This window comes from Nyctereutes procyonoides, unplaced genomic scaffold, assembly GCF_905146905.1.
Source record: "Nyctereutes procyonoides isolate TBG_1078 unplaced genomic scaffold, NYPRO_anot_genome, whole genome shotgun sequence".
Lineage (NCBI taxonomy): Eukaryota > Metazoa > Chordata > Mammalia > Carnivora > Canidae > Nyctereutes > Nyctereutes procyonoides.
The window spans coordinates 38,612,612-38,638,822 of NW_026575049.1; the positions used below are offsets into that span (position 1 = coordinate 38,612,612).

At 47.5% G+C, this 26,211-nt stretch overlaps 1 protein-coding gene across 5 annotated transcripts in view; it reads right to left on the reverse strand.

Annotated features, from left to right (window-relative positions):
- Nucleotides 1-26,211, reverse strand: part of NCK2 (NCK adaptor protein 2) — a 149,969-nt gene that overhangs the window by 90,386 nt on the left and 33,372 nt on the right. The window contains exon 1 of one of the 5 annotated variants that reach the window (XM_055328100.1): nt 18,221-18,240. The exons of the other annotated variants lie outside the window; for them this stretch is intronic. The gene's annotated coding sequence lies outside the window, so the exon portion shown is untranslated. Of the gene's footprint in view, nt 1-18,220; nt 18,241-26,211 lie in introns of those variants that run through there. 5 annotated transcript variants of the gene reach the window in all.

Sequence of the window (26,211 nt, forward strand, 5' to 3'; positions counted from 1 at the left end):
AAATGGGGGGGGGGACAGAGGGAAACTAATGAGTTGAGTACCTATTATTTAGATACTTTCAAAACATTGTGGACATACAAGAAACCATAAACCTTGCCTCTGGTGAGCTGGTGAGGCCATCTGGCGCCTGGGATAGGAGGTGGGCTTCCCTCCATGTTAGATTTCAGCTGCCTTTTGCTTGTTTGGGGTTTGTTTTCCTATGCATTACTCTCTCAAATAAAAACTTCTTTCAACAAAATGATAGCAGATAGAAAACAAATCTTACAACAAGCTAACCTTAACGCCTACTCCTTTCACAGAATACTAAATCCTATAGATACTTATGTTCAACAACACATCTTCTGGAGCTGGGAGATAATTTAATATTCACCCTGAAATAGATGGATCACACCCGTAAATTAACGAAAATGTAGTTATAATTTTGTTCTCTTCGGAAATGAACTGAATCAGATTAATGCAGCTAGTCATCCTCCAGTCAGACCTTCCTTAGGATGATTAAACTCTTTAAAAATCTGCAGTTAGTGCCAGTAGCTTTAAAAAAGTTATGAAACCATAAATTAATGAGTTCACACCAAAGTGTTCAGAGTTCTCAGTGCCAAATTTATGAACTGGTTTTGTTTTCTAGAAGCATCCTGCTTCCACGGAGAGGCAGAGGCTGACTGGCATCCACAATATAAGGTGCTTTGTTTTAACTGGGGTTACAAAACCCCAGCTGCTGGCTGCAGCTCCCTCATTCTAACTATGGGAGAGTCATAATGCATTTCATCTTGGTTGAGAGTTGCTGCAAACCCAAGGACTTACTGACTGTGACTATGCACCCCTCTCCCAAGGGCCTGGCAGGAACCCTAACAAGACGAGGCCAACACTAAACTCCCTCCCCACCGACCCCGAAGTCCTTAAATCCTCAAGCCCCTGTCCTGTGTGTGGTTTCCTGCAGTGTGCACAGGACTATTTAAAGACTTCCTTCCACTTACCCACGCAGACTGGTAGCTTGCTGCTCAAGCACGCCAACTTTTCTTCCTTCGAAGATGCAAACCATCTTTTGCCCTTTACATCGAACAACACGGACTTATATGCTGGTGGTACCTTCATTCATGCTCTAGAACCGTGAGTGCAACACTCAACACTCAGAATAGCACAAAATCTTTTTTTATTTCTTTGCAGGGGGAAAAAAAATTGACCCACGCTTCAGAACCCTATCAATATTTAAGGGCTGCCCCCTAAAAACTAGTAGGAAGGCTGAAATAGGGGTATGTTGTAAGGTTCTGAATTTAGCAAAGGAAAAAGGCTTATAAATCAATGTCAGCTTTTCTCCTGTGGGGGCCAAAGATGCAGACAGAGAAGGGTTAGTGGTATAGGATGGGAGTCAAAGGCCTAAAAAGGATAATAAGCGTTTTTATTTTCGGGCCACAAAGTTAAAAAACCAAAAAGGAGTTTTGATGACTCAATTTATTTCTGAAAGACCACCCTCCTAACAATCCAAACACTCTTTCACACCTGCCAGGAGCATCGAAATCCACTTTCACAAAGTGTTAAAGCTCACAGGTAAAATGTTAATAAAATTTATCCTAGAAAACCAACTCCTAAGAGGGCTGCCAAACCTGTGAACTGTCATTGTTAATGTCTTAGCTATTCTAGTGATAGATATTTCCTTTCCCGGAATCGAATTTGTATCATATTTACTTGTGTCAAGGAGTAATAATGATGTGTTCCCCCCCCACCCCACACACACACAAATCATTTAATTTACTGGATACAAGAGTGGGGAAGTGTTAAGGGGAAAGAACAGTGATATTAGGAACTCCTGGAATAACACTAAACTCCTGGATACTCTTCATCGCCAAAGGCAAAAGGTGGACAAGGCTCTGAAACCATCAAGGACCGGACAATGTCCACTTTCAACATCCAAACATCAAAAGGCTCCTACACCCTGTGCTCTGACTCCAGGCCCTCTCTGGGAACAACCAAGCACAAATGACCCCACTGTGCCTTTGAATGACAATCTTTTTTTAAGATATTATTTTTATTTTTTTGAGAGGGTGACAGAGCATGAACAGGGTAAGGGACAGAGGGAGAAGAAGCAGACTTCCCACTGAGCAGGGAGCCCAACTCAGGGCTCAATCCCAGGACGCTGAAGTCAAGACAGGAGCCAAAGGCAGGTGCTTAACTAACTGAGCCACCCAGGTGCCCCAAACAACAATCTTTCATAAATAGATAGTACGGCAAGACCAACCTAGAACCCACAGTGCCCGGTACACTGTCACCTCACCAAAATCTCAACTTCAATCACTTTCAAACACCTGGTTCGTGTTCCACATGCCTACACCTGCCATCCCCCAAAATACTTGGTTACACATATGATTTATACCAGAGAAAACTAAACTAGAGCTTTCAAGTACTAAGTTATATTTCTTTATACAATCCTTGTCAGGTAGATGTCATTAATATTCTCATGTCTTGTCTTTTCTTTTAAGTTTGTTTGTTTATATACTTATGGGGAGGCAGAGGGAGAGAATCTCAAGCAGATTCCCCACTGAGCACAGAGCCCCACACAGGGCTGGGTCTTAATTATGACCCTGATATTATGACCTGAGCCAAAACTAAGAGTCAGATACCTAACCAACTGAATCACCCGGGAGCCTCTCGTCCCCTCATGTCTTTTCATTTTAAATGACTTCTGGGGGGCCCTGGGTGGCTCAGTGGTTGAGTTTGTCTGTCTTTGGCTCAGGGTGTGATTCCGGGGTCCTGGGATCGAGTCCCACATCGGGCTCCTTACAGGGAGCCTGCTTCTCCCTCTGTCTCTGCCTCTCTCTCTGTGACTCTCATGAATAAATAAAATCTTTTAAAAAATAAAAAATAAAATTTTAAAAACTGACTTTTGTTTTCCTAAAGTCCTAGACAAATCTATTCAAGAAGAAGAGCTAGAAAAGAGAAAGGGAGGATGAGTAAGGTGACACAAGCTCTCAGAAGCACTGTTGAAATAGAGCATTTCTCACCAGTGGCACAGTGACATGTGGGGGAAGATCAATCTTTGTTGCAAAGTCCTCCCGAGCACCGTAGGATGGTTTAGCAGCAATCCCCATCCTCCCTGGGGTGGTGACAATCAAAAATGTCTCCAGACCCTGAAGACATTGCCAAATGTCCCCTGAGGGACGATATCACTGTGCTGAGAACCACTGAACTAGAATATATGTAAATTAAATAGACCAAGTGGCAGTGGTGCTGTTGTTTTTAAACAGCAAAAATAAGAAGGAATATTCATGTATTTTCTAACTATTTCAGAATGTGATTAAAATATTTAGATGGCAGTTGCTATAATTACCCCTTCCAAAATCACTGAATAAGTAGGCACATTCAGTTAAACTCAGTGTCATGATTAACTAAGTCATAGTATGCCATATAATTAGAAGACAATCTCTCAACTCTAGTTTGGGAGAAGTGGGTGATGTATGCTATTGCTTATTTAAGAAAATGAGAAATATTATAAACAAATATACAACTGTGAATTGTATGATGAATATATGTCTGTGCTTGCATTAAAAAGCAATAGGTAATAGGGGGAAGGAAAAAGTCATCCTTTTACAAACAGCAATGAAAAGGGCTGGAGAGAAAAGAGCCTCAAGACCCAGAACGAGACTTCTCTGAGCACAATTCCTCTAGCTCTGGAACCATCTACATGGTTTACGTAACTAAAAGCCAATGCTAACTTTTTTTTAAGTCCTAAATATCAAAAAGCAAATGGAAACCAATTAGCTAAATTATATATTGAGTTGGTGGCATGAATAGAAAGAAAAATTATTCCAAAAGACTTAAAAGCATGGTAATTTGACTGTATTTCTTTAGTAGGATAAACCCTAAGGACAAAGACATCTTCTGCTGTTTCCACTACTCACATGGTTGGTAAAAATGTTGATAGTTACTCTAAACATGTGTTGTCAATATATAAGATAATCAAGCAAATAAATGCTCATGCCAATGTTCCTAGGGATGAAATTTTCAGCATAAGACAAAAGCGATAAAAATATAAAACCACATAAGTTGGAGATCCCTGGGTGGCTCAGGGGTTTAGTGCCTGCCTTCAGCCCAGGGCGTGATCCTGGAGTCCCGGGATCAAATCCCACTTCAGGCTTACTGCATGGAGCCTGCTTTTCCCTCTGCGCCTCTCTCTCTCTCTCTCTCTCTCTCTCTCTCTCTCTCTCTGTCTGTCTCTCATGAATAAGTAAATAAAATCTTAAAGAAGTGAGATAGCTAGTAATTCTAATTTTGAATTAGAAATATCTATGTGAGTTTACAGAGGACTATGTCAGAAAACACACCAAATCAAACAAATAAACAGACCCACCTCTGTCCACTGAAAAGGCCCAGATCCAACCACCAGCCTGGAAGCAAAGATTCCCTAACTCCAAAACCCCCGTCCCCAAATTCCACTTCCTAACAGGACCATGGTCTTTGAAATGTGGGGCCCCCGCCAGGGGAGGGCTCGGCTGGAAGGACCCGAAGCACAGCAGCCCCTTGCCTTGGGTCGCGATGTCCCGGGCTCTGGGCATGAGAGCGGAACATGGAGCAGCCCCAAGCAGCCCAGGAGGCTGCAGCCGGGCCTCTGAGTGCAACAAGGATGTTAGCTGCAGTGATGAAAATACTCCAGAAATGCCTTACATCATGAGCTCCCAACACCTCTAAAAACATACAAGCAAACCACCTCGCTGGTGCCTTCTGGAACCAGAACTATTTATTCTAAAAACTACCGAAGAAAAGGCAAGACTTTCCTGTGTCAGCGGACCTCGGGATAACAGCTGCGCGTTCTCCTCGTCTGGCTAGGAGCGGGGAAGGGATGACATGATCAGGATGGCATCATTTTGCAAGCCTGGTGAATTCTGGACGGAGGCGGTGATCACCAGGGCTGCCTGTTCTCATGCCCTCCTCCTGAAGCGCACACACCACCCACGATGTAGCCTTGCCCGAAAATCAGAGCCGAATGGGCTCCAGACCTGACCAGCAGTTTACAGGAAACGCGGGCTGAGGGGTGTGTCAGGGAGGGGCGGGTTAGCGAATTGCAGCCCTGGAAACCCGAAAAACTTGCTTTCTCCCACAAATCAATCCCCGTGAGGGGGGGGGTTAGGGATGGGAGGGGGGAGAAATCACACAGACTACTCAAGAGCAGTAAGTTTTTAAGATAGTTGGGGAGATCTGAACACGGTGATGGGTGTGGCAATAGTACGGAATTAGTTCCTAGAGGACTTACTATGATATGTACAGATGAACCGGTATGTCGGATTTGCTTCAAAAAGAAGCCACTGGGGTGTGCAGGAGTTCAGATGGACCGACGTTAGCCATTAACGGGTAACCGTGTACTGAAGTTCTGATAACGGGTATTCATGAGGGTTCATGCTATGATTTCTACCTTTAAAATCGACATGGACTATGATTATCCTGTAAACTAAGAAGTCACAGCTTAGGGGTGCCTGGGTGGCTCAGCTGGTTAAGCATCTGCCTTTGTCTCAGGTCATATGCCTGGAGTCCCAGGATCAAGCCCGGGGCCAGCTCCTGGACTCGGGGAAGTTTGCTTCTCTGTCTGCCCCACCCCCACTCGTGCTTGCGTGCTCACTCATGCTCTCTTTCTCAAATAAAGTATTAAAAAAATAAGAGAAAATCACAGCTTACAAATGCCCAAAAATAGGGCCTTCAGGAACCACCAGGCTCCAAACCATCGCCTCCATAGGAAGGCCAGTAAAACAACCCCAGAGCCCATCGCGAGGAGCCAGTGAGGCGACCACAGGCCTCGTTCCTGTAATCTCCTTGGTCTCTCCGTGGAACATGGCAGGACTGAGTAGAGGAAGGGACACCAGCAGGTCACAGGTGAATCTGGACACACTCATAAGCCTTATTTTTTTTTTTTTTAATTTGAGTGAGAGAGAGAAAGGGAACAAGAGAGAGTGCTCCTCACTGAGCAGGGAGCCCAACACAGGGCTCAATCCCAGGACTCCTGAGCCAAAGGCAGACACTTAACCAACTGAGACACCCAGACGCCCTGTAAGCCTGCTTTTTACAATCAACTGCTAAGATATTAAGGCTCTTCCTTTTTGTTTGTGAAGATACTTCAAAAAAAAAAAAATAAGTTTTTGGTAATTTGAATTCCATCCCCCACAAAGAAAAAGAACAATCGGGATCCCTGGGTGGCGCAGCGGTTTGGCGCCTGCCTTTGGCCCAGGGCGCGATCCTGGAGACCCGGGATCGAATCCCACGTCGGGCTCCCGGTGCATGGAGCCTGCTTCTCCCTCTGCCTGTGTCTCTGCCTCTCTCTCTCTCTCTGTGTGACTATCATAAATAAAAAAATTTAAAAAATAAATAAAATAAAATAAAAAGAAAAAGAAAAAGAACAATCAATTCATTCAATTAAATTGAGAATTTATTCAGACGTGGAATATACAACAGGCAATAGCACCTTTAGTGTCCCGTGAAAGCACAGCAACAGCTGCTGAGTCATCCTCACACTGATCAAACTACAGACACTCTTCCCAGCTCACAGGCTGCAGTGAGAATGCGTGGCACTGGTTTGTCTGAATTGTGAAATTATAAAAATTAAGACATTTATCAAAGCACCCACTTCGCCAGGTCACCATAATCCGTCGTTATAAAGTGAGTCCATCAGAAATGTCCCTTACTCTGAAGAAGTTAAGCCCATCAGAGAAACTCTATAAACACATAATAAACTGCTGACATACATGTAGAGAGTAAGGACATCCCAAGGACATTAAGCCAAGATAAAACTGCTGGGAAATGCTGGCTGGTGAGGACCGAGGGAGGAGAGAAGGTACATTCACTGAATCGGTATTTTAAGCACCCACATCTCATACAACCCCCAGCCCCAAACAGCAGCACCCTGAAACTCACAGAGCCTCCATCCGTGCCCGTTCATTGTTCTGTGGGGCAAGGACAAAGAAATGAAGGCATAAGAGATTAAGTGAGGGAGATGAGAAATGACCAAATTCTTCTCAGCGTGGCTATAATTGACATCACTTCCCCAGGGTTCTCCAGATGAAATTCTCTTACATTCTCTTACAGATCATTCTCTTACAGATCACTAGAATTTAAATCCTAGTGGGGGAAGGATTACAGATGGGCTCTAAGCCCTTCACTTAACAAATGAGAAAAGAAAGGTATAGAACAGCTGAGCCCTGGGATTTCAGGGTGTTTCCAAGGATTTCACCTGGGTTTCGGGGTGACTCAAGCACCCTTCCAGTTGTGTTACTCTAGGGCATTTCCAGAGCCCCAAAGGTTTCCTGGCTGGAGGAAACAGCACCCAAGCTATGTCATTCCAATTCTTGTCAAGTTCCAGTGACAAGAGAATACGCTAGTGGTTTCTGTGTGTCAGCATGAAAGGGAGCACACTTTCATTCTGGTTGATTCCTTCTGAAGTCCTGTGGGCGAGAGCTCTCCTCGTCGGCCACATGGGGCCTGGGCTGACCATCCAGACTCTTGCTCTGGTAAGAGTCAGAGAGGAGAGCACAGGGCTGAAAGTGTCTCCCGTACCTTGCCTGTGCACATCGGCTGGTGGCAAGAGGCCCACTCGGACAGCAGCCTTAAAAACAGAGGTGGAGCCCATCAAAGACAAGCTCTACAGCTATTTACACTTCTTGGCAGGTGTGCTGAGAACAGAGCCAAAGGCCAGGGGTTCCAGGAGACCACCCTGGTGCTGACCCCTCTGCCCGAGACTAAGATGGGCCAGAAGGTGAGAGGCGGTGAGATGTCCCATCAGATGGTGAGACACTTGGTACAGCACTTTGCACAGTTCCCAAGCCCCCAGACTTGGGACTCCATCTATAGCTCCTCTCAGGTATGTGAAATAGCAAGAAGGGGCAAGGGCAGGTGGCCAGGACCCACTTAGTAGCACACCACCTGACCTGGTGCCCAGGCGTATAACCTTACCCATCCTATGAGCCTGGCTACCTGCCAGCCCACAGCACCGAGCAGCACAGGCCGTGGCACCGGGTACCACTCTGAGTCAGCAGTGCAAAACCTACTAAAAATAGGCAGCAAGCAGTTACACAAGCTGCAGGAAGTGAAGAAATAGAGTCTGCAACTGTAATCCGATCAACAAATTCTAAGGACACGAGCACTGTTTCTTCATGGTTTGCTTTTATGTCTAAATGTGCAGGCCTATTTATGGGCTTTGACAAAGACGTAGCTTACCATATTTTTAGCTCACAAATCAACTTTTAATTCTTCCCATTCTACAAATGGGAAATAACATTTCACATAGCACAAGCAATAAAAATTAAGATGTTTTGAAGATAAGCCACTTCTGTGCATTTGCATTTAACACATGACTGACTCTACTATGCATTAGACTGTGATTCTCTGCTCCTCCTCCATGCCATGAGTGAAAGGCAGAAGTCGACATCCATTTGTGGAAATGTAGTTAACTGCTGTTTGTCAAAGGCCAATACTTTCTGGGCCAGGGCAGTGGTTCTCCCCATGTGCCCTGATTAGCAGCAGCAGTAGTAGTAGCACTTGGAAGCTTCTTAGAAATGTAAATAAATTACTGGGGCCCACTCCAGACTGCAGAGGCAAAAACTGGGGGCTTGAGGGCAGCGGTCCATCTCAACAAGCCCCCTAGTTAATTTGGAACAAACTCAAGTTTCAGAACCACGAACCACAGGGCAAGATCCTCATAAGAGATCATAATAGGCAATAAACGTTTTACAATGCGTGTCGCCGATATGTTTTATTGCCCATATTAGAATGTTATCTAGCAAGAGAATCATTTTCATCAAAAAGACTCTGCAAAACAGTTCTTCAATTGCAAAGAACTCTCTCATTTGGATCATAAGAAACAGGATAATTTTTTCTCACTGAAAAAAGTTAAGAAACTTTTTTTTGTGCACATGGGTCAAGTGCACGTTCGAAGGCAACCTTGGCCTGGGCACACACCCACCCCCACAAGGTCGCGGTCAATCCACTGAGGAAGGAAGGCGAATAAATGGGAGAATTGGACAGCTTCCCCCCAGCCTGAGCACAGGAGATGGGCCCGAAGAAGGAAAGCCTGGCAGAGACGCGTGCATTAGATACATCACAGTCGTCATATATTTTAAGTTGGAGCTTGTCTACATCTGCTTAGCATTCTGAGATTAATGCAACAAGAATACATTTTTAAGAACTCAAGGCAATAAATAAGAGATCCACTGCCCTGACTGCCGTCTCCCTCTGTCAAAAACACATGAAATTAATACAGATGGCTTCTGTCTTGAAGCACAGAGCAGTGAATTACAATGGCTCATAATTGATTTAAAGCTATTTAAGAATTAAAAGAGGGAATAGAGGGAAAGTAGAAAAAGGATGTATTTTATGGATAAAGAACTTTTAAAGAAAAGAAACAACATCTAAAAACTAGGGAAGAGGAGGTGTCTCGGGGAAGGTAAGATCTGCCCTGGCCAACAGAAGATCTCATACGACGTATACAGTTCTCGAACAACCTGAGATAACACCTTCCCATAGAATGAGATGATATACACGTACATGTAAATACTACTCAGAGTACTTGTTAAGAGATAAACACGAGCAATAGTTTCAGAATATCTATCCCCACTGATGAGAAAAGTTAACTTGGACAAAGGATGAGTCTGCGTGTATGAACCAGAGAAGAAACTGGAGCACCAGGCCAAACAGTCATAATCTAAATGGTGCGGACAGAAATGGTGGCCAGAAGAACTTCCCTCTTTTTTTTTTTTAATTTTTATTTATTTATGATAGTCACAGAGAGAGAGAGAGAGAGAGAGAGAGAGAGAGGAAGAGACATAGGCAGAGGGAGAAGCAGGCTCCATGCACCAGGAGCCCGACGTGGGACTCGATCCCGGGTCTCCAGGATCGCACCCTGGGCCAAAGGCAGGCGCCAAACCGCTGCGCCACCCAGGGATCCTCACTTCCCTCTTTTTTGAACCTACTTTTAGGCTGTGGCTTATTCCACCACAGGAATAACCAATGACAGCGACAGCGTCTCATTTTGACCTCCAACTCACATAGCTGATGAGAGACACTTACTATATTCAGATCTGTTCTCCTTCCTCCCGCTTCTAAACCCCCAAAATTCCAATCAGCTAAAGTGGAAAGAAAGGCAGCATTTTGCAGCTTTCACAATCCTGGTCCTCATTTCTGCACCCCAGTGCGGCAGGTGCACCCGAGAAGGGTGGGGTCCCAGCAGAATCTGCCCCTGGGGAGCAGGATTCCGCTCAGCCCCCGGGGGCCTGCAGGTGGCCAGCGAGTGACCTGGGAGCCAGAGGTCCGCACACCTGCCTCATCATGGAGAAGCCGGGCTCACACAGGAGGACAGATTTCCTCCTACAGAACAGCTAGGGGTCCAGAGTAAAGAAAAAAAAAACCAATAACCAAAAAAACCATCATCCTTGATCTTCCCATTCCCACCCCTCACTGCTATCCAGGCCAGAGAGCAGGGCCTCACCTGTCGCCCAAGGGAAGCTGCAGGCATGTGAAGGGGCTGGGGGCAGTGGTCTCCCCAGCAGTGCAGGGCCCAGTGAGGCTCACTGTGTTACTCTGCTGGGACGAACGTAAGAAAAGACCACAGAGTGGGTGGTTTAAATAACAGAAATATACTTTCTCATAGTTCTGGAGGCTGGAAGTCCCGGATCAAAGTGTGGGCTAATCTGGTTCCTGAGAACTCTGTTCCTGGCTTGCCGACAGCCGCCTTCTCGCTGTGTCCTCACATGGCGCAGAGACGGTTCCGGATGCTCTCATGGGGAGGACAAGCATCCCATCCGTTCAGGGTTCTACCCTCAGGAACTTACTTAACCTTGATTCCTTCCTTACACGTTCTATCCCAAAAGAGCCATGCTGGGTGCACATGGGGTGGGGGTGCACACTTCAGCCCAGGTTGGGGAGCTGTCCTGAGCAACAGCAGCAACTGGATCAGAGCTGGGATTGAGGTGTCCACACCTTCCACAGCCCTGAGCTGATCCTCCTTCCAGATGAAGGAAAGGACCCAGGGAAGGGAAAGATGGCTAAGTGGTGCACGGCCATGGGCTTCACAGATAAGGAGGGCAGAAGGACCAGGCAGCTGTGTGGCTGCCACCACCCCGCAGTGGGGCAAGAACCAGATCCCAAGCACAGTGTAAGCAAAGCACAGTGCAGATGCAAGAGGCAAAACGTAAACCACCACGCTCATGAGGCTGAGGGCCTCCGAGCTCTGGCAGTGTGCCGGGCCCCACTGAGGCCTGGCGGGGTCACCTCCTCTGCATCTGATGACAGTAGTCTAGGGCCGGCACTCAGAGTATCACTCGTGAGAAATGAGAGGCTGAGGGGCAGAGGTCAGGAAAGCTGCCCAAGGCCACTCAGCTATACAACCAGGCAGGAGCTGGCACCAAGGCAGCGGGCCCAGAGGGCAGCCCTCCTGGCCTCCGTGACAAGTGGGAAGGGAGCAGACCCAGGAGGGGGTGACGCTGGTGTGCAGGGAGGGTGGAAGGAAGGAGGGGCAGAGGCCAGGACTAGAGGACACAAAAATGAGAGACAGTGGTAGAGACAGGAATCAGAAGGGCTGTGAGCTGACACACATCATATCCCTCACGGCCTGGTGAGAGTGGCAATTCTTCCTTTTCCTAAACACACATGCAGGACTTGAGCTGAAGGAACCTCCCAGCAGCCCATGCCTGAGAGGAGCAGATGCCAGACCCAAGCGGAAGTTCAAGGCCAAGCCCAAGGCTGGAGACAAAGTGTCCAGACCCAGAGACCTTCCCGACATGCCTGACCCCACTGCCTACTAGCTATTCCCAGGGCCAGGTGAACCGAGCGAGCACTTACAGCCAGGCCTGGCACACAGCAAGTGCTGCGTGGTTAATGGTAACGGTTGCTATTACACAGACTCAAAATAAGTGTTTTGTTTGGTATCAGAGCCATCTGTATATATTTCTCCATCTTCCCTGTATCAGGTGCGGAGGCTGTCTACTAATCGTGGAGCCCTCCACAGAAGAGATGATCGATAAAAGCCTGGAAAAGGGAATTAATTAACTGACAGGGAAATTGTACAATGGTAGGGACATGAGAATAAGGCAAATAAGGCAGAAGGCAAATGAGAAATTCGACAGATGGGTGAAGAGTGGACACACATAGATGAAAAGATGAAAAAAATAGGCAAAAGATAATAAGTGTAGGGGACAGAATGGTCTGGGTTAAATGATTAGTGTCTCCCTGGAGTGTCTTTCTAGACCAGAAGGATTTCACCACTACCAGCTATGATCATCTATTTTCTTCAGCACGCCAGATAAGAATGAATAAATAAACAGACATGCACTTACTAGGAGGAATTAAGCACCCTACAGCTAACCTCCTGCTAGCCTGGGGGGGGGGGGGGACATCGGGCATGGGACTGAGTCCTCCCTGGCTTTTTCAAACAAAGCACAATAGCAAAGTTCACTGTGCACCTGGCAGGGTGACCCCAGCCATGGCAGGAAGGCTACTAACACCTGAGCTGACAGCGACACAGGCTGGTCCGACGAGCTTGGTGGCCTCCCCTCTATGCCGGCTGTTTTACACTCTCCCCCATGTTTCATGTCAGGGAGACCCATTGGTGGGTCCATTCCGGTTAAGGACATACATAAACCATGCAGAATGAGAATTCAGCTTCCTACTGGATGTCTTTGGATTGAGTCACTTTTACTCCATTTTAATTTTATCTTTGTGATTAATAGGAATTACACCGCTATGTCCCTCCGCCCTGACAACACCATGACTGTTTTATCCTGTGGCTACAGACGTCACAGGAGAAGGAAGCTTCTAAATGGGCTCCTCTGATGGGGAGCGGGGACCGTCCTCTGCTCTGCACCCACCGACACACAAACACCACGGCCCCCTTGGGCTCCTGGCGATAGCCATGCCTGCCCCAGAAAACATTTTGAATTGTGAGATAGTTAATCTGCATTCACAATTTCTTACCTGTAGCCATATATCCTATACAATCAGTTCTATAGGATGAAACACCTATGTATATCACCAGAATGCTGAAATGGGAAATGTCAGAAACCTAGTGACCCGGAGGGCTCACCCTGCCCACCGCCCTGGGGCCTGAAACAGCAGCTGGACAACCAGACCCAGAGCAAGGAGACAGATGTTCCCTCCAAAGGCCAAATTTTCATGCCCTTTGTTCACAATTTTTAAGGTGCTATAGCTTTCACTAGATTAAGTGAGACTCTTATGGAAAGCACTTACAATGGCCTGACCCATACATGTGCTGCACATAAACCTTAGTGATTAGCATTACTATAAATGAATGATAATTGTGCATTCATGCTCACTTAATGCTGTAAAAACCCGAAAACCTCTTCATATTGTATACTTCTTGACCCTTCCCCGCTGGGACGTGGGAAGGCCAGAGTGATGTGCATTCCTCCGGGCATTCCTAGCACAGCTCCTGGTACACAGTAGAAACGCATGTAGGAATGGTCCGTGCATGTCACATGCCCCTTCATTTCAGTGGAAGCAGGACCCACAATTCCTGGCATGAAAAGGAAATGAAATAATTTGCTATGTAAGCAAGTGAATCTCCTCTCCTCTTCACCCAAGCTCAATCTGCAGGGGGAAGTACTTCTCACTGGCTATACAAATTAGCACGTACCATTCGGCAAGCACAGTTTCCAGCCAGCGAGTAAGGCCAGCTCAGAGCCAACTTTCTACCCTCGAGAGCATGCTCTATGTAAGCGACACAGCAGGACCCCACACAGGGGCATCGTTCAACCACTAGCTCTGCCCTGTACCTAAAGTTCTACCAAAGGCAACTCACATGGACATCTAGGTAAAATCTGACAAGGCACAAATTAATACAGAGACTGCTAACCATGCCTCCATCCAGGTGATCATAAGAAGGTCAGTCCTTGTGCACTGGGTTACTTTTGCAATTACAACAACAACAACAACAACAAAAACCTCACTAATTAAAAATGGAAAACCAACCAACCAACTAAATGATCACAAGGCCCCCTGTGGCTCCTAAGTATGTCACTTAGCACACTGTGACTAGCCAGGAAGTTCTGACATCAGCTAGAGAAAAGACGGAAACTCAAAAGCCATGTTTTCCCAAGAGCAGAGTTACATTTTCAATAGAATCAATGAGCGAATTACTAGTTCAGAGCTAAAACTGCTTTCTACAAAACCTGTAACAAGGATGACTTCAGTTCTGTTCACGCACATGTGCTGCAAAGTCCAGATGCACAAGAACATATATTTCTGTTCTTTGTCAGAGAGGAAACAGGGCTGATGTGGTAAAATGCGTGGCCCGCAAGTAACGGAGTTCTCTGTAAACCTCTGTTACCCAAACCATGATCAGATGAAGGGGACACAGAATTCAAGGCGGTGGGTCATGGAATATATGTCAACTTTTACACTCTGCATTTTGCTTCTGGAAAGTAAAATAAGACAAAGTTGCCTTTTGCTAAGTGTGATATTTTAATTTATAGGAAAGGGATTTATCTTGAGAAACTTTGCAAAAGGTTCATGAATTGTTAAACGTCTTCTTGTCTCTTAGATAGGTGGCTAGTCTTCCACAGATGCCACCATGTTCCACCTGGAGTGGCCCAGCATGGTGGTGGTGTCCTGACTTACCTGTCACACGGCAGCTGGACAAGCCCCTTCCAGCGACAGGCCAGCACCTAACAAGTGAGCCAAGGCAGAGCCAAGACAGCCACTGATGAAGCTCGCGTTCATGTCCTTTTCCACCTCCCAACAGCACGTCACAACAGAGTGCGATGGGCAGGCCCCTGGCCCAATAGGACTAGTGTCCCCATGAGAAGGCAGAGACTCCTGTGGGCCACCACATGATGACGAGGGCAGGGATGGCAGCTCCACAGCACCAAGCCAAGCAATGCTGAAGCCTGAGGTGACCAGAAGCCACAAGAGGCCAGGAAGGGTTCTCTCCTCCAGGTGCAGAGGGAGTGTGGCCTGCTGACCTGGGCTTCACACTTCTAGCCTCCAGAACTGTGAGACAATAAACTTCTGTTGCTTCAGGCCACTGAGTCTGTGGCACTTGGTGGCGGCAGCCCCAGGAAAGGTATACAGTCTGCTTCTGGGAACATGGGGGCTGCACAGCTCAGGCCAGACAGCCGCCACCCTTCCCGCAGGATCCGGCTGTGGCCGGGTGGCTTGTAAGACTCAGCAGGGAGCCAAACCGAGGATAAGGAACCTAATGAACTTCTCTTCAATGTTAGCCATTTGAGGGCTTTTAAAATGGTTGCAAAGTCATATACAAAGCAAGAAAAGTCTCTTCTAGAGCATGATCAAAGACAAACACCTCTGACAACTGCTTGTGTATCTCTAAGGAAAGAAACATAGTGCAATCATCAGTAGACTCAGTGACCACAAAACAAGGCTCTTCAGAACTTAAAATGCTCTGAAGAAAGAACAAAGGAAATTACTTAATCATTTACATAAAATTTAAAAGCTTCAATGGAGAAAAGTCAACAAAAAGTCACTCCCAGGGGGTATGGGTTTGTATTAAAATCCAAGCATCAACACCACCAAAACAATATATATATAACAAAACATTATAGCACCGAAACAGTTTACAAACACACAAAAACAGTTTCATACATGAACACTTTACAAAGTACCAAGTGCCCTTCAGAAATGATTAGCAGTTGAGGCAAACTCAGTGCATCTTACTAAGTCTGGTATCAGACAGGTATCAGCACTCGGTAATATGACAGCAAAGGGCAGCCAAAAGTAGCATTACCTGTGATGCCATGCTGTGCCCCTTCCCACCCCCACCCCCAGCTCCTTCCACCTGTGCAAAAGGGAGACTCTGCTGGGGACTCAGATGCCCCAGGATGTTGCAGATCTTAGTAAACTACTTGTCTCCCACAGCCCTCATCCTCCACAGGTAGAAAAGTACCTAGTGCATGACCAGGTCATTGAATTGTAATAAAAATATTCGTGCGAGGCACAGACCTAGGCTCTTCGTTTCAAAAGAACCTATCAAGGTCCCCAGCCAGCTGCTCCCCGACATGGCCATCAGCATCTCTGAGCACATGCTACACAAAGCAGGGCTAACCAGGCACGAGCTCAAGTCTGTAGGGGGAGGCTGTGCTTCTCCCTGGTTTTTGGAAGGCCTGGTCTTCAAAGCACACGTATGCAAGAGGAAAGTTCAGGAAAGCCTCTTTCCTAGTGGCAATCTATGAGGCTCCCCAAGGGGACAGGGACCAACCAAGCCCAGGCTAAGTTACAAATGGCCCTTTGGGCACTTACAAGTTTAGAAACACCACTCAGCATTTTCGTTACCATCACTGTTCAGTTTTCAATCATTGCATATTTTAAAGAAAAGGGCCCGGTACGGCCTGCTGCAAGCCCTTTTGGCACTAATTCAGCAGGCGCTAAGACTCCGGCTCACTCTGCTTCCCCTGCTGCTTCAGCAGAAAGCACAGCACATCTTGAGAGGATTTTAAAACCACCTTCCAGGGAATTTTAATGCTACCTGTTTTACTCTCCAACCCGGTAAAAAGAAAAGTTCAAAAGCTAGACACTAGCTACTAGCAGAATTCAAGAGCTGGCCACACATCTATACAACATGATGTGTGGCCAGCATTCCCCAAGTAGAAACTCATGTGGAACTTAAATTAACTTTCACAGTTAAGAGTGCTGAGTATGTAGGGCATGTCCCTTCAAGTGCTCAAAAGGCCTTCGGCCCAACCGTCACCTAAGGCAGAGATGGAAGGCACGGGACTAGTCTGAAGGGAACACTTGAGGCAAGGGGATGATCGGCACCCACTCTGGTCTGCGGGAGGCCCCTAGGGATGTACCTGGCCCCCTGTGCCAGAACGAGAGCCCATCACTAGTTCCCAGGCCTGTGCATCCTGTCTGCCGATGATCAGACCAGGAAAGTCATCCTCCCACTCAAACCATTCAAAACTAGTGATGGGAGGAGCAAGAAACCATCTAGTGAAAGGCTCCCACTCAGGGAGAAACCTGATAACAACTTCTTCCAGTTGGGGAGGGGGACGCTTACAACCTGCATCTCTAAGCTACAGGCTTCTTCTCTTTAAAATAGTCATAGTTACAGGGTAGTATGTGGCCATCCTTCCCTTCCCTTGGCTTTTCTTTTCTGTGGCAAGAACAGAATAAGGAAGGGGGCAGGCCCAGGGGGGAACTGGGTCTTTATCCTGGAGCCCTTCCCTTGGCTTAAGGGACCTGCGGGGCTCCAGGTCTTCACTGTCACACTGATACCAATGAAACTAGCAGCTCTAAGTATTTAATGTCAATCCAAAGCATTATAGCAAGAAATCAGCAGGGTCAACTGTATACTCACAGGCACCGATCTAGTTGGCAAACACCCAGTGGCCCCAACTACACAGCCAGAGTCCTTCTACTTATGGACTCAGATTGCAGCTGGAGAAAGAGACATGGGTACAGAGAGTGGACAGCGACCACCGGTCACAGACAACCGCAAGGTCATCACACATCAAGGGATGGGCTCCTTTCAGGCGCTGCTCTTTCTAAACCTTACTACTATCCTAGGAGATAACTATTTCTAGGGTCCCCATTTCTTAGATGGGAAAACTGAGGCACGAGGAGCCCTACCAAACCAAAGTCACACAGTGCCGAGCAGAAGGCCACGATCCACATTAGGGGATCAGATCTGTACGACCACGTTGTATTGCCTCTCGGGGTAGGGGGAATGAGTGTTCAAAGACAGATGTACAGGAGAGGCCAGGAGACCTCCTAGGAAGGAGCCACTAGTTCTAGTTCTGGGAATCCAGACTCACCAAAGGAGAGATGCCCCTGCAGTCCTGCCATGTGCAAGGAGGTGAGTAGTGGTGGTGGTGGGGGGAGGCAGGCCAAACATTGGCACCAGCATGGACAAAGAAAGGCACGGTGTGTGAAAGCTCATGGCCTTGTTAGAAGTAAACAGTGTAATTATGTCCATAAAACTTAAACATTACTAGATGGTGGCAGATGAAGCAAAGATCAGATTTTTAGGGCCCTTTAATAACACTAAGGAGCCCACTCTTATCATGAAATGGGGACCCCAGACCTCACAAAGAGAAAGTGAAACAAGTAGATCTGTGTATTAGAAAATCAACCCTGGTACCAATAAAAGAGGATGATGAGAGAGAGAAAAATCCAGAAGCAGGAGGACGAAAGGACTATGGCCAGGTGAGGGAGAAAGGCTAGATCCCGGCAATGCAAAGAGAGGAGGTCAATTTTTCAAGGCTTGGTGACCACACGGTACCTTCTGATCTGTGACTGTTGGCTCAGCGTCATTATTAATAGCACCCCTTTCCACTCGCAGAGGCATCCTGGTGTAGCCAGAACTATGGTCACTTTATTCCACACCCATTTGGACACAATGTAGGGCCTGAGGGAGAACCAGGTTTGAGGATGAATGTAAGAATGTTAGCCCAGATACCAATTAAAAATAAGGGTGTGTGTCTTTTAGATACATTTACATAAATGAAAACCATGTTATGGAAATACGGTGACAGATCTAGATATTTATGACAATCCTGCCCCCACCTAACCTACACACTGTGAATGAAACTTTTTGCACTGATAATTTCACTTCAAAAACCTTTCAAATATTCTACATTTATTATTCTTGATTAATCTCACAATCAATTTTTTTCTAGTAAGAAATGTATGCCTTGTTTCCAGTGCATCCTAAATACTCATTAAAGTAATGCCAGACCACAAGGGGGAAAAAAACAAAAAAACAAAAAACACCTAAATAAATGGGAGGAGGAAGAGTTTATAAAGAGGGTAGAAATGAATTAAATGATCGAGGAACAGCAAAGTCCAGAGAATTCAGTCAGTTGTAGAGTGTGTGGGTGCATGTATGATATTATGTAAGACGGCAGAAGGGAGTCTGATCGCACCCACCCACGTAGGCCACGGTGTCCCCACGCTGCTTTCCTCATGTCAGCTCCTCCTTTCGGTACAGCTAAGAAAATTAATCCCATGAACTCCACCAAATAAATCCACTGCTAGGGATGTATGTGTGCATGTGTGGGAGTGTGGGCTTTAAACCACAGATGAACCAAGAGGTCCAATTCAAACGCTGCATTATTAGTGGAATACATCTATACATCTAGCTTCCTTTACACACACCCTCCACTCACCCACCGGTGGGTCCTCTACACTGTCTGGACTCAGGGTCTCTATTCTGAGCCAGGAAGCCACGTTTTGCTGTCACGCTGCAACCTCTCACTTAATAGGTGGTAAAGGGAAACGCCGCGATTCTCTGATAGGTCATGGACTAAAAGGTTGATGCAATCAACCCTGTGCATCCCCTTTAATTAAATTAATGCAAAAAGATGAAAAGTTCTGAGTGTTGTCTTCTTGGTGCTCTTCAGGAATGATTCTAATAACAAACACATGTACTAGCCATTCCTAATCAAATTATTCTCAATAATTTCTCAATTTTGATATTTCATGAAAACCAAATTTCTGACTTTAAAAAAATACATTCTTAAGCAAGTTCCTAAGGCTCTTTCTTAAATAGCCCTTAGACCAACTGATGCCCACACCGGCAGTTCTAAGGGCATTATTTCGCACAGTCCAAGGAGACATGAGCAGGGGCTCCAGCAGACAATGCCCCTGTCACCTGCTGTGGCCACAGCACTGGCATAACTCTGGGGAAGCCTGCCCTGGATGAGCCCCACCAGGAGGCTGCCCAGAACCAATGACTTCCCCTCTGCCCTCAGCAGCCCTTCTCCCCATGCCCAGGTGCATACAGTAAGGGCAGTCGTGTTCTCCAGGCCATCTCCTCCTCCCCCAGAGGGGATGGCCCTCTGCCTGGCTCAGGGTGGGTATCTGGCCAACGTGGACCAAAGTGCCCTCATGAGAGGGGGACACAGAGCAGCACCTCTGCCAGTCACACAGCCTCGTGCTGTTGCTGGTGACTGCCCAGCCCCGGCCCTGGGGGAAGGACAGCCAGTCTGCAGGGTGTGGGGAGGGGCAGAGCACAGAGGCAGGAGGGCTCTCCAGGACCCCGACGTGTCCCCAAAGCCCTGCAGACACCCCTTCCTAGGACAGCCTGTCCTCAGGACAACTACGTCTCAACTACGTCTCTTGCTTCAGGGAGCTCCTGAGGGCTTCCGGCCCTGCCACCCTGGCCCTGCCACCCTCCCATTCTCTGAGCACTATGGGGTGCACGGGAGGAGGGGGGCAGGGAGGAGCTGTTTGCTGAGCTGCATAAAGTCATGGTCTAAAACAAGAAAGCTTCCTGTTCCTGGCAGACGGAAATGGCTGAAAGGGTGAGCAAAAGCACCATGCAGTTGTGTGCACCCCATTACCATCACCAGCACCGAGCTGCCCTGCAGCCAGGCTGTGCAGGAGGGGCCACTGTCACTTCCTGCTCCTACTCCGTAGGAGCTCAACAGTCTGTCCCAGGGCTTCAGATAGGTCCTGCCCCCCGACGCAATACCCCAGAGGGAACCGCAGTGCCTCACTTGTCTTTGCACAGCAGCACCTGGACGTGCAGTGCACACGTGGACGGCTGGTAACTTCCCCGCCGTGCAGCTGCGATGGAATCATCTATATTCATTTCTAGTAGTCAAAGTGGTCATGTTCAGCTTTTTGTTTTGGTTTCCCTCCCATCCCGAAAGTAAAGTCTGCATGATGCACAGCTGGTGGATTATCAATAGTCTGTTTCTACTGATCCCCGCAGAGATGAAACAGCAGCCCCCGCTCCATCCCCCATGTGCCAGGTGGTACCGGGGCAGCTCATTGTGTCCGCCCTCTGGGGAGTCCTGTGCCCAATGCACCCTGGGACCACCACTCGGCCGTGCTCTCCTCTGTACCACAGGAGTACGTTTCCCAGGCCCTTGCCAGCTGGATTCTCAGGTTCTGCGAAAGACAGGCCCTGGCGCAAAATTAAAAATCAGGAGGAGGGCGCCAGGGTGGCACCGTCGGTGAAGCATCTAACTCGATTTCTGCTCCAGTCATGATCTCAGGGTCCTGGGATCAAGCCCTGCAGCATCACAGCACTGCCTCCCTGCTCAGCAGGAAATCTGCTCGAGATTCTCTCTCCCCCTCCTTCTGCCCACTGTCCTCCACCCTGAGCTCATGCTCTCTCTCTCCCCCTACATAGATAGATATAGACAGAGAGATAGATAGATAGATAAATGAATAAATAAATAAATAAAATCTTTTAAAAATTAAAAAAAATAAAGGCAGGAGGGAGTGGGGAAGACTTGCCCACCCCCCACCCCAAGGCAGCAGCAGGAGCGCTAAAACAGCATCAGGACAGCAGCAGCAAGTGGCTGAGGCTCAGCCTGTGCCTTAGCTCCTAGGGTGGGACCAGCAGTTCAGGCTTCCTGCTGACGAGAGTGGGGTGGGGGGGTGGGGGGTGGACGGCGTTGGAGAGCACCTGCTCCTGGGCCCTGGGGGACTCCCATGTCCTTGTTTCGTTCCTGCAGACCCAGATGCTTGCTCCGTTTCTCATCTTTGGGTAACATGCCTTCCTTTTTGGTTCCTTCAGCCTTTGTACACTTTTGTAACCATTCCCTGAACAAGACCTTGTGCATCTGAAATACCTAAGAGGTTTCTATTTTGCTATCGGAGAGGCCCCGAAGAGGAAAGAAAGAACCCCACAGCAGAGTGAAGCAGAAGCCATCTGAAAAATTATGGCTGGCAGTTAAGGCAAAACAGAAAGAAACCAGAGGGCGGTGTCACTCCTCACTGTCACCTGTGGTCTGACTACTAAAGGTCCCCACCGCTTGGGCAGACCTGACATCACTCAGTTGGCACCACGGAGCTCAAACCAGCTGGGCAGGCTGGAGGAGGAACAGCCAGTCAGCCTGCATCAGCCACTCAAGCATCCAAACCAAAAAGAAAATCCACAAGTTCTTTTTTCTGGTCATGCTCAAAATGTCATAAAGGTTTTATGCTGGGCCAGGGGATAACCTGGGACTTGTGTGGTGCAGCAGCCCTCCATGGATGGGGAGGCGAGGCACAGGGAGCAGCCCTGACCACAGCTGGATGACCCTTTACCAGCCAGCCAGATGGCCCACCTGTCATACACCTGGTGACACAGAGCCCCAAAGCCCTCCCCCCAGCTTTCTTTGGCTGCTTAATACTGAAATTTCAAGATGTTTGCAATGCTTCAAGAAGTAAGGGACAAAAGGCAAGTAGCTGATTTTGTCAGAGAAAATCCAGGGGGTACGACAAGACCGACAAGACCGTGGCTGGAACAAAAGTTGGGGATCTTCCACCACCGCCCCTTCAGGACACAAAAGGGAAGCAAGTGACATGAGACAGCAGAGCTCTGAGATTCCCTGGGGAGGACCTGAGGGCCACAGAGGGCCTGTCCATACCACTTCTGCCCAGAGGTGGCCCACGGTAATGGACACAGATGGTACTATGCCAAAACAGACCAAACCAAAAGTACAACAGGTGCATTTTCTTCAACTTATTCCTTAGGTGGAAGTCATTCACTGCCTAAGCAACTGATGGTCAACAATTATTGCCTTCTGCTAGATTTGGGGGTTTTTTTTTATAACCACAAAACCAAAAGAGAACTCTGACAAGCAGCAATTCCAACCCTACCGATGAGGAAATTATGAGCATGATTAGTGCATTAAAAAAAAAAAAAAAAGTTCCATATTAAAAGAATCCAAGTGAACCAACATAGCTCCTAAAACTTACACTCAGGGAAACATGGTGCCTTCGGTTAAGTGAAGCAGGCAGAGAGGTCAAGAAGGAAAAAAAACCTCTTACTTTCAAAAGGGTATAATTAGCTGGATTATTCTTCATGTAAAGGTAGGGTGAGACAGCAACTTTACCTACAGCAGAGGTAACTAAGGTCCAACCATAAACTCATAAATAATGTTTAAAACCCAAAAGAGACAAGAAAGAACTTACATATAAAGCTCTGATAATGACAATGAGAAAAATAAGCAAGTCGGAGGAAAAGCAAGTTCTAACACACCAATTTAAAGTTAAATTTGGGGACATCTGGGTGACTCAGAGGTTGAGTGTCTTGCCTTTGGCTCAGGGTGTGATCCCACAGTCTCAGGATCGAGTCCCACATTGGGCTTCCTGCAGGGAGCTTCTCTCTCTCTCTCTCTCTCTCTCTCTCTCTCTCTCTCTGTCTCTCATGAAAAAGTAAATAAAAATTTTTAATAAATAAAATTAAATTTGAACATTACATCCTGGTTAAAAATAATCCCAAGAAATGATATATATCTGGAATTCACTTTACAATCATTTAGCGGGGCACATAGGGGAGGGAAGGGAGGGGAGCAAAGACGAGTCCTGAGCTGCTAAAGCTGAGTGATGGGCTACAGTATTCTCTGTGCTTCAGAATTTTCCATTGTGAGTTTAACATCTAGATAAAACTGACAAATTCTCATCAGATATGCACCCCTGTGTCACACACAGTACAAATTATTTAGGGTAGGACTGGGAGATCAACACCACTTATTATTATTTGTTACAAAATAAAGTTAAGCCAAAATCAGATCACAAGGTATTCAGAGGATATGACATTAATTTCTAAACAAATCAATCTAGTAATGTTGTTTAAAAGCATTTTTTTCAATTATACATCACATGACTTCTTTGGCCTGATTTCATTAAATAAGCCTATAACTCAAAAGGTTGCTTTAGAGATGATATATATTAATCAGTGTCTCAGAGATGCCTCCCACAAGTTGCTAAATAAATGTGAGTTAAAACTGGGTCTGCCTGTGGACCTAGATTTTCATGATGCCCGGGCCCCAGGCAAGCTGAGACCTGCCCCTACCTCACCCATGAGGGAGGACAGGCCCTGCAGTCAGGTTGGTAAGTGGCCATGGCTGACCAGTCCAGCAGTGGACACCTGCCCTAAAAGGCAAATGAATGGGCTCCAAGACCCAGAAACACCACTGCAGAGACTCAAACAGAAAAACAGTGAGCATCGGTCAGACCATCATCACACCGCATAGAGGCCGGGGTCCTGAGGCCAAAGAGAACTCAAGTACCTAAAACATCCCTCCCTAAGACACCTCTCATGCCAGATTTCTAGAGGCACAATTCATTTGATGTCTCTGGTATCTTCCTTATGATGGAGGCTCTGTTTCTTTTTTAAGCAAAATAAATCAGTTACACAAATGATTACTCAACTACTCAAAAGAGTACATAAGAGCAAAGCAAAAGGCCACACTACTGGCACTACCTAAGAAGCTACAGGGCACACGTTCATGGGAGCAGGGGCTTGCACCCACTTTTTCCACTGCAGGATCACCAGGGCCTAAATCATCATGTGACACCTAGTAGGCCCTCAAATACTTGTTGAGGGAGTGACTGATGCTTGAAATCTTTCAAGGAAAAGATACACACCCTAGAAGCTACAGCATTCATGTATGTGTCAAAAGGATGCCACTGTGGCTAAATGACTGTGTCCCACTCCAAATTCTTATCTTGAAATCCTAACCTCCAAGGAGATGTATCAGGAGGAGAGGCTTCTGGGAGGGGATTAGGTCATGAGGGGGGAGCTCCCTTGAGTGGGATTAGACTCCTTATACAGAGACCCTGGAGAGCATCTTTGCTCCATTAGGATCCAAGAAATCTGCAACCCAGAAGACAGCCCTCACCCGAGCAGCCCTGATGGCACCCGGACCCTGGATTTGCAGCCTCCGGTCCTGTGAGCAACAGATGTCTGCTGTTTCTAAGCCACCCGGTCACAGGTATTATGGGACACCAGCCTTAACAAATTCACATACATTATGGCCATGGTACTGGGGATGATTATAGGAGAGATTTCTTTTTTAATTTTATTTATTCATGAGACACACAGAGAGAGGGGCAGAGACATAGGCAGAGGGAAAAGCAGGCTCCTCACAGGGACCCTGATGCAGAACTCAATCCCAGGACCATGGGATCACAAACCTGAGCCAAAGGCAGATGCTCAACCACTGAGCCATCCAGGTGCCCCTAGGAGAGATTTTACATGAAATGGCACAGACTACAAACACCTCAGGAATCTTTCTACTGAACTTGAAGTTCCCTGTTCAGCAGGTTACACATACATTGTACACGGTCACAAACACCACAAGAAACAAGGGAGAGTTCCAGGGAGGAAGTGGCATGAGCAAGACAAGATGCATTCGGGACAGGGAGACAGGTCTGCCTACAGCCTATGGCTGGAGCTCAAGGGATAGGGGACTAATGCCACTGGAAGATACAAGAAACTGCTGCGTTTAGTGGCAGGGAAATGACCAGGACCGTCCTTGGCTTGATTCGGGAGGACGGCAGAGGGCACATGGCAGGATCAGGAGACCAGGGACAGGGAGCACACAAGGAGGGCTGCTGGTTCCAACAGGACACCTCTGCCGTACCCGCTGTGTGAATGGAGTGGGGACAAGCGGCCACTTCCAGAAAGAAGCCCTTAGGACACAAAACGTGAGCAGGAGGCTGTAATGCCTCAAGCTCCCTGAAGTCAGAGGCAACACAGCTTTGCTGTGTCCTTCTATGTCCGCTACGACAACGACCCCATGCTGACCTGCAGGGACACTCAAGTCCTGGCTCAGTGCAGCCGTGTGTCACAACACGAGGGTGACCCCAAGCTGGGCTAGTGGGGGTGCCGGTGGGGATGGGAGGAGAACTGGAGACCCAGTTACTTCTGGAGACTCTGAGACTGGACCAGCTGCCTGCAGCGGGGCTCAAGGGCACCCCAGGATGGTGCCCACACCCACTGGGAAGGAGGCAAGCCGTGCTTCCCTTGTCCTAGGCCCTGCCCTCACTAAACACAGGCACATGCATAAGATCTTTAGTGCTATTCATTCCATGAGGTTGGAAGGTTGTCTCCGGGGACTAAATAAGTGAACTGTTTTAGCTGATCCTTGAGAAAATGCAAATCAACAGTCCAAATCCATGGTTCTCAGACTCAGGGCCAGGAAGGTGAAGAGTTCCCAAGAGTCTCAGGGAGGCCGATGGGAGGATCCTGAAAAGAAACCGCTAACCAACCAGTGCTCCCAACTCTCCACTACTGTTTTGAGGCCGACCATCTGCCTCCGGAAGGCCAAGACTCCCGACCCTCTCCACCACGGGCAGCCTGGCAGACGAGGGGTAGCTTCCCTGCTCGAGTCCCCAGAGCCTGCAAGCCTTCTCTGACGCCTCATCTTTGCCAGTGGGAGATCCGAGGGAGGGAACGGAAGATTAGGCCCTCCAACTGCACCAGGAGGGGGAGGCCGCCTGAGAAAGCTTCTGGGAACAGCTGTAGGGGAAAAATATAGATGTGAG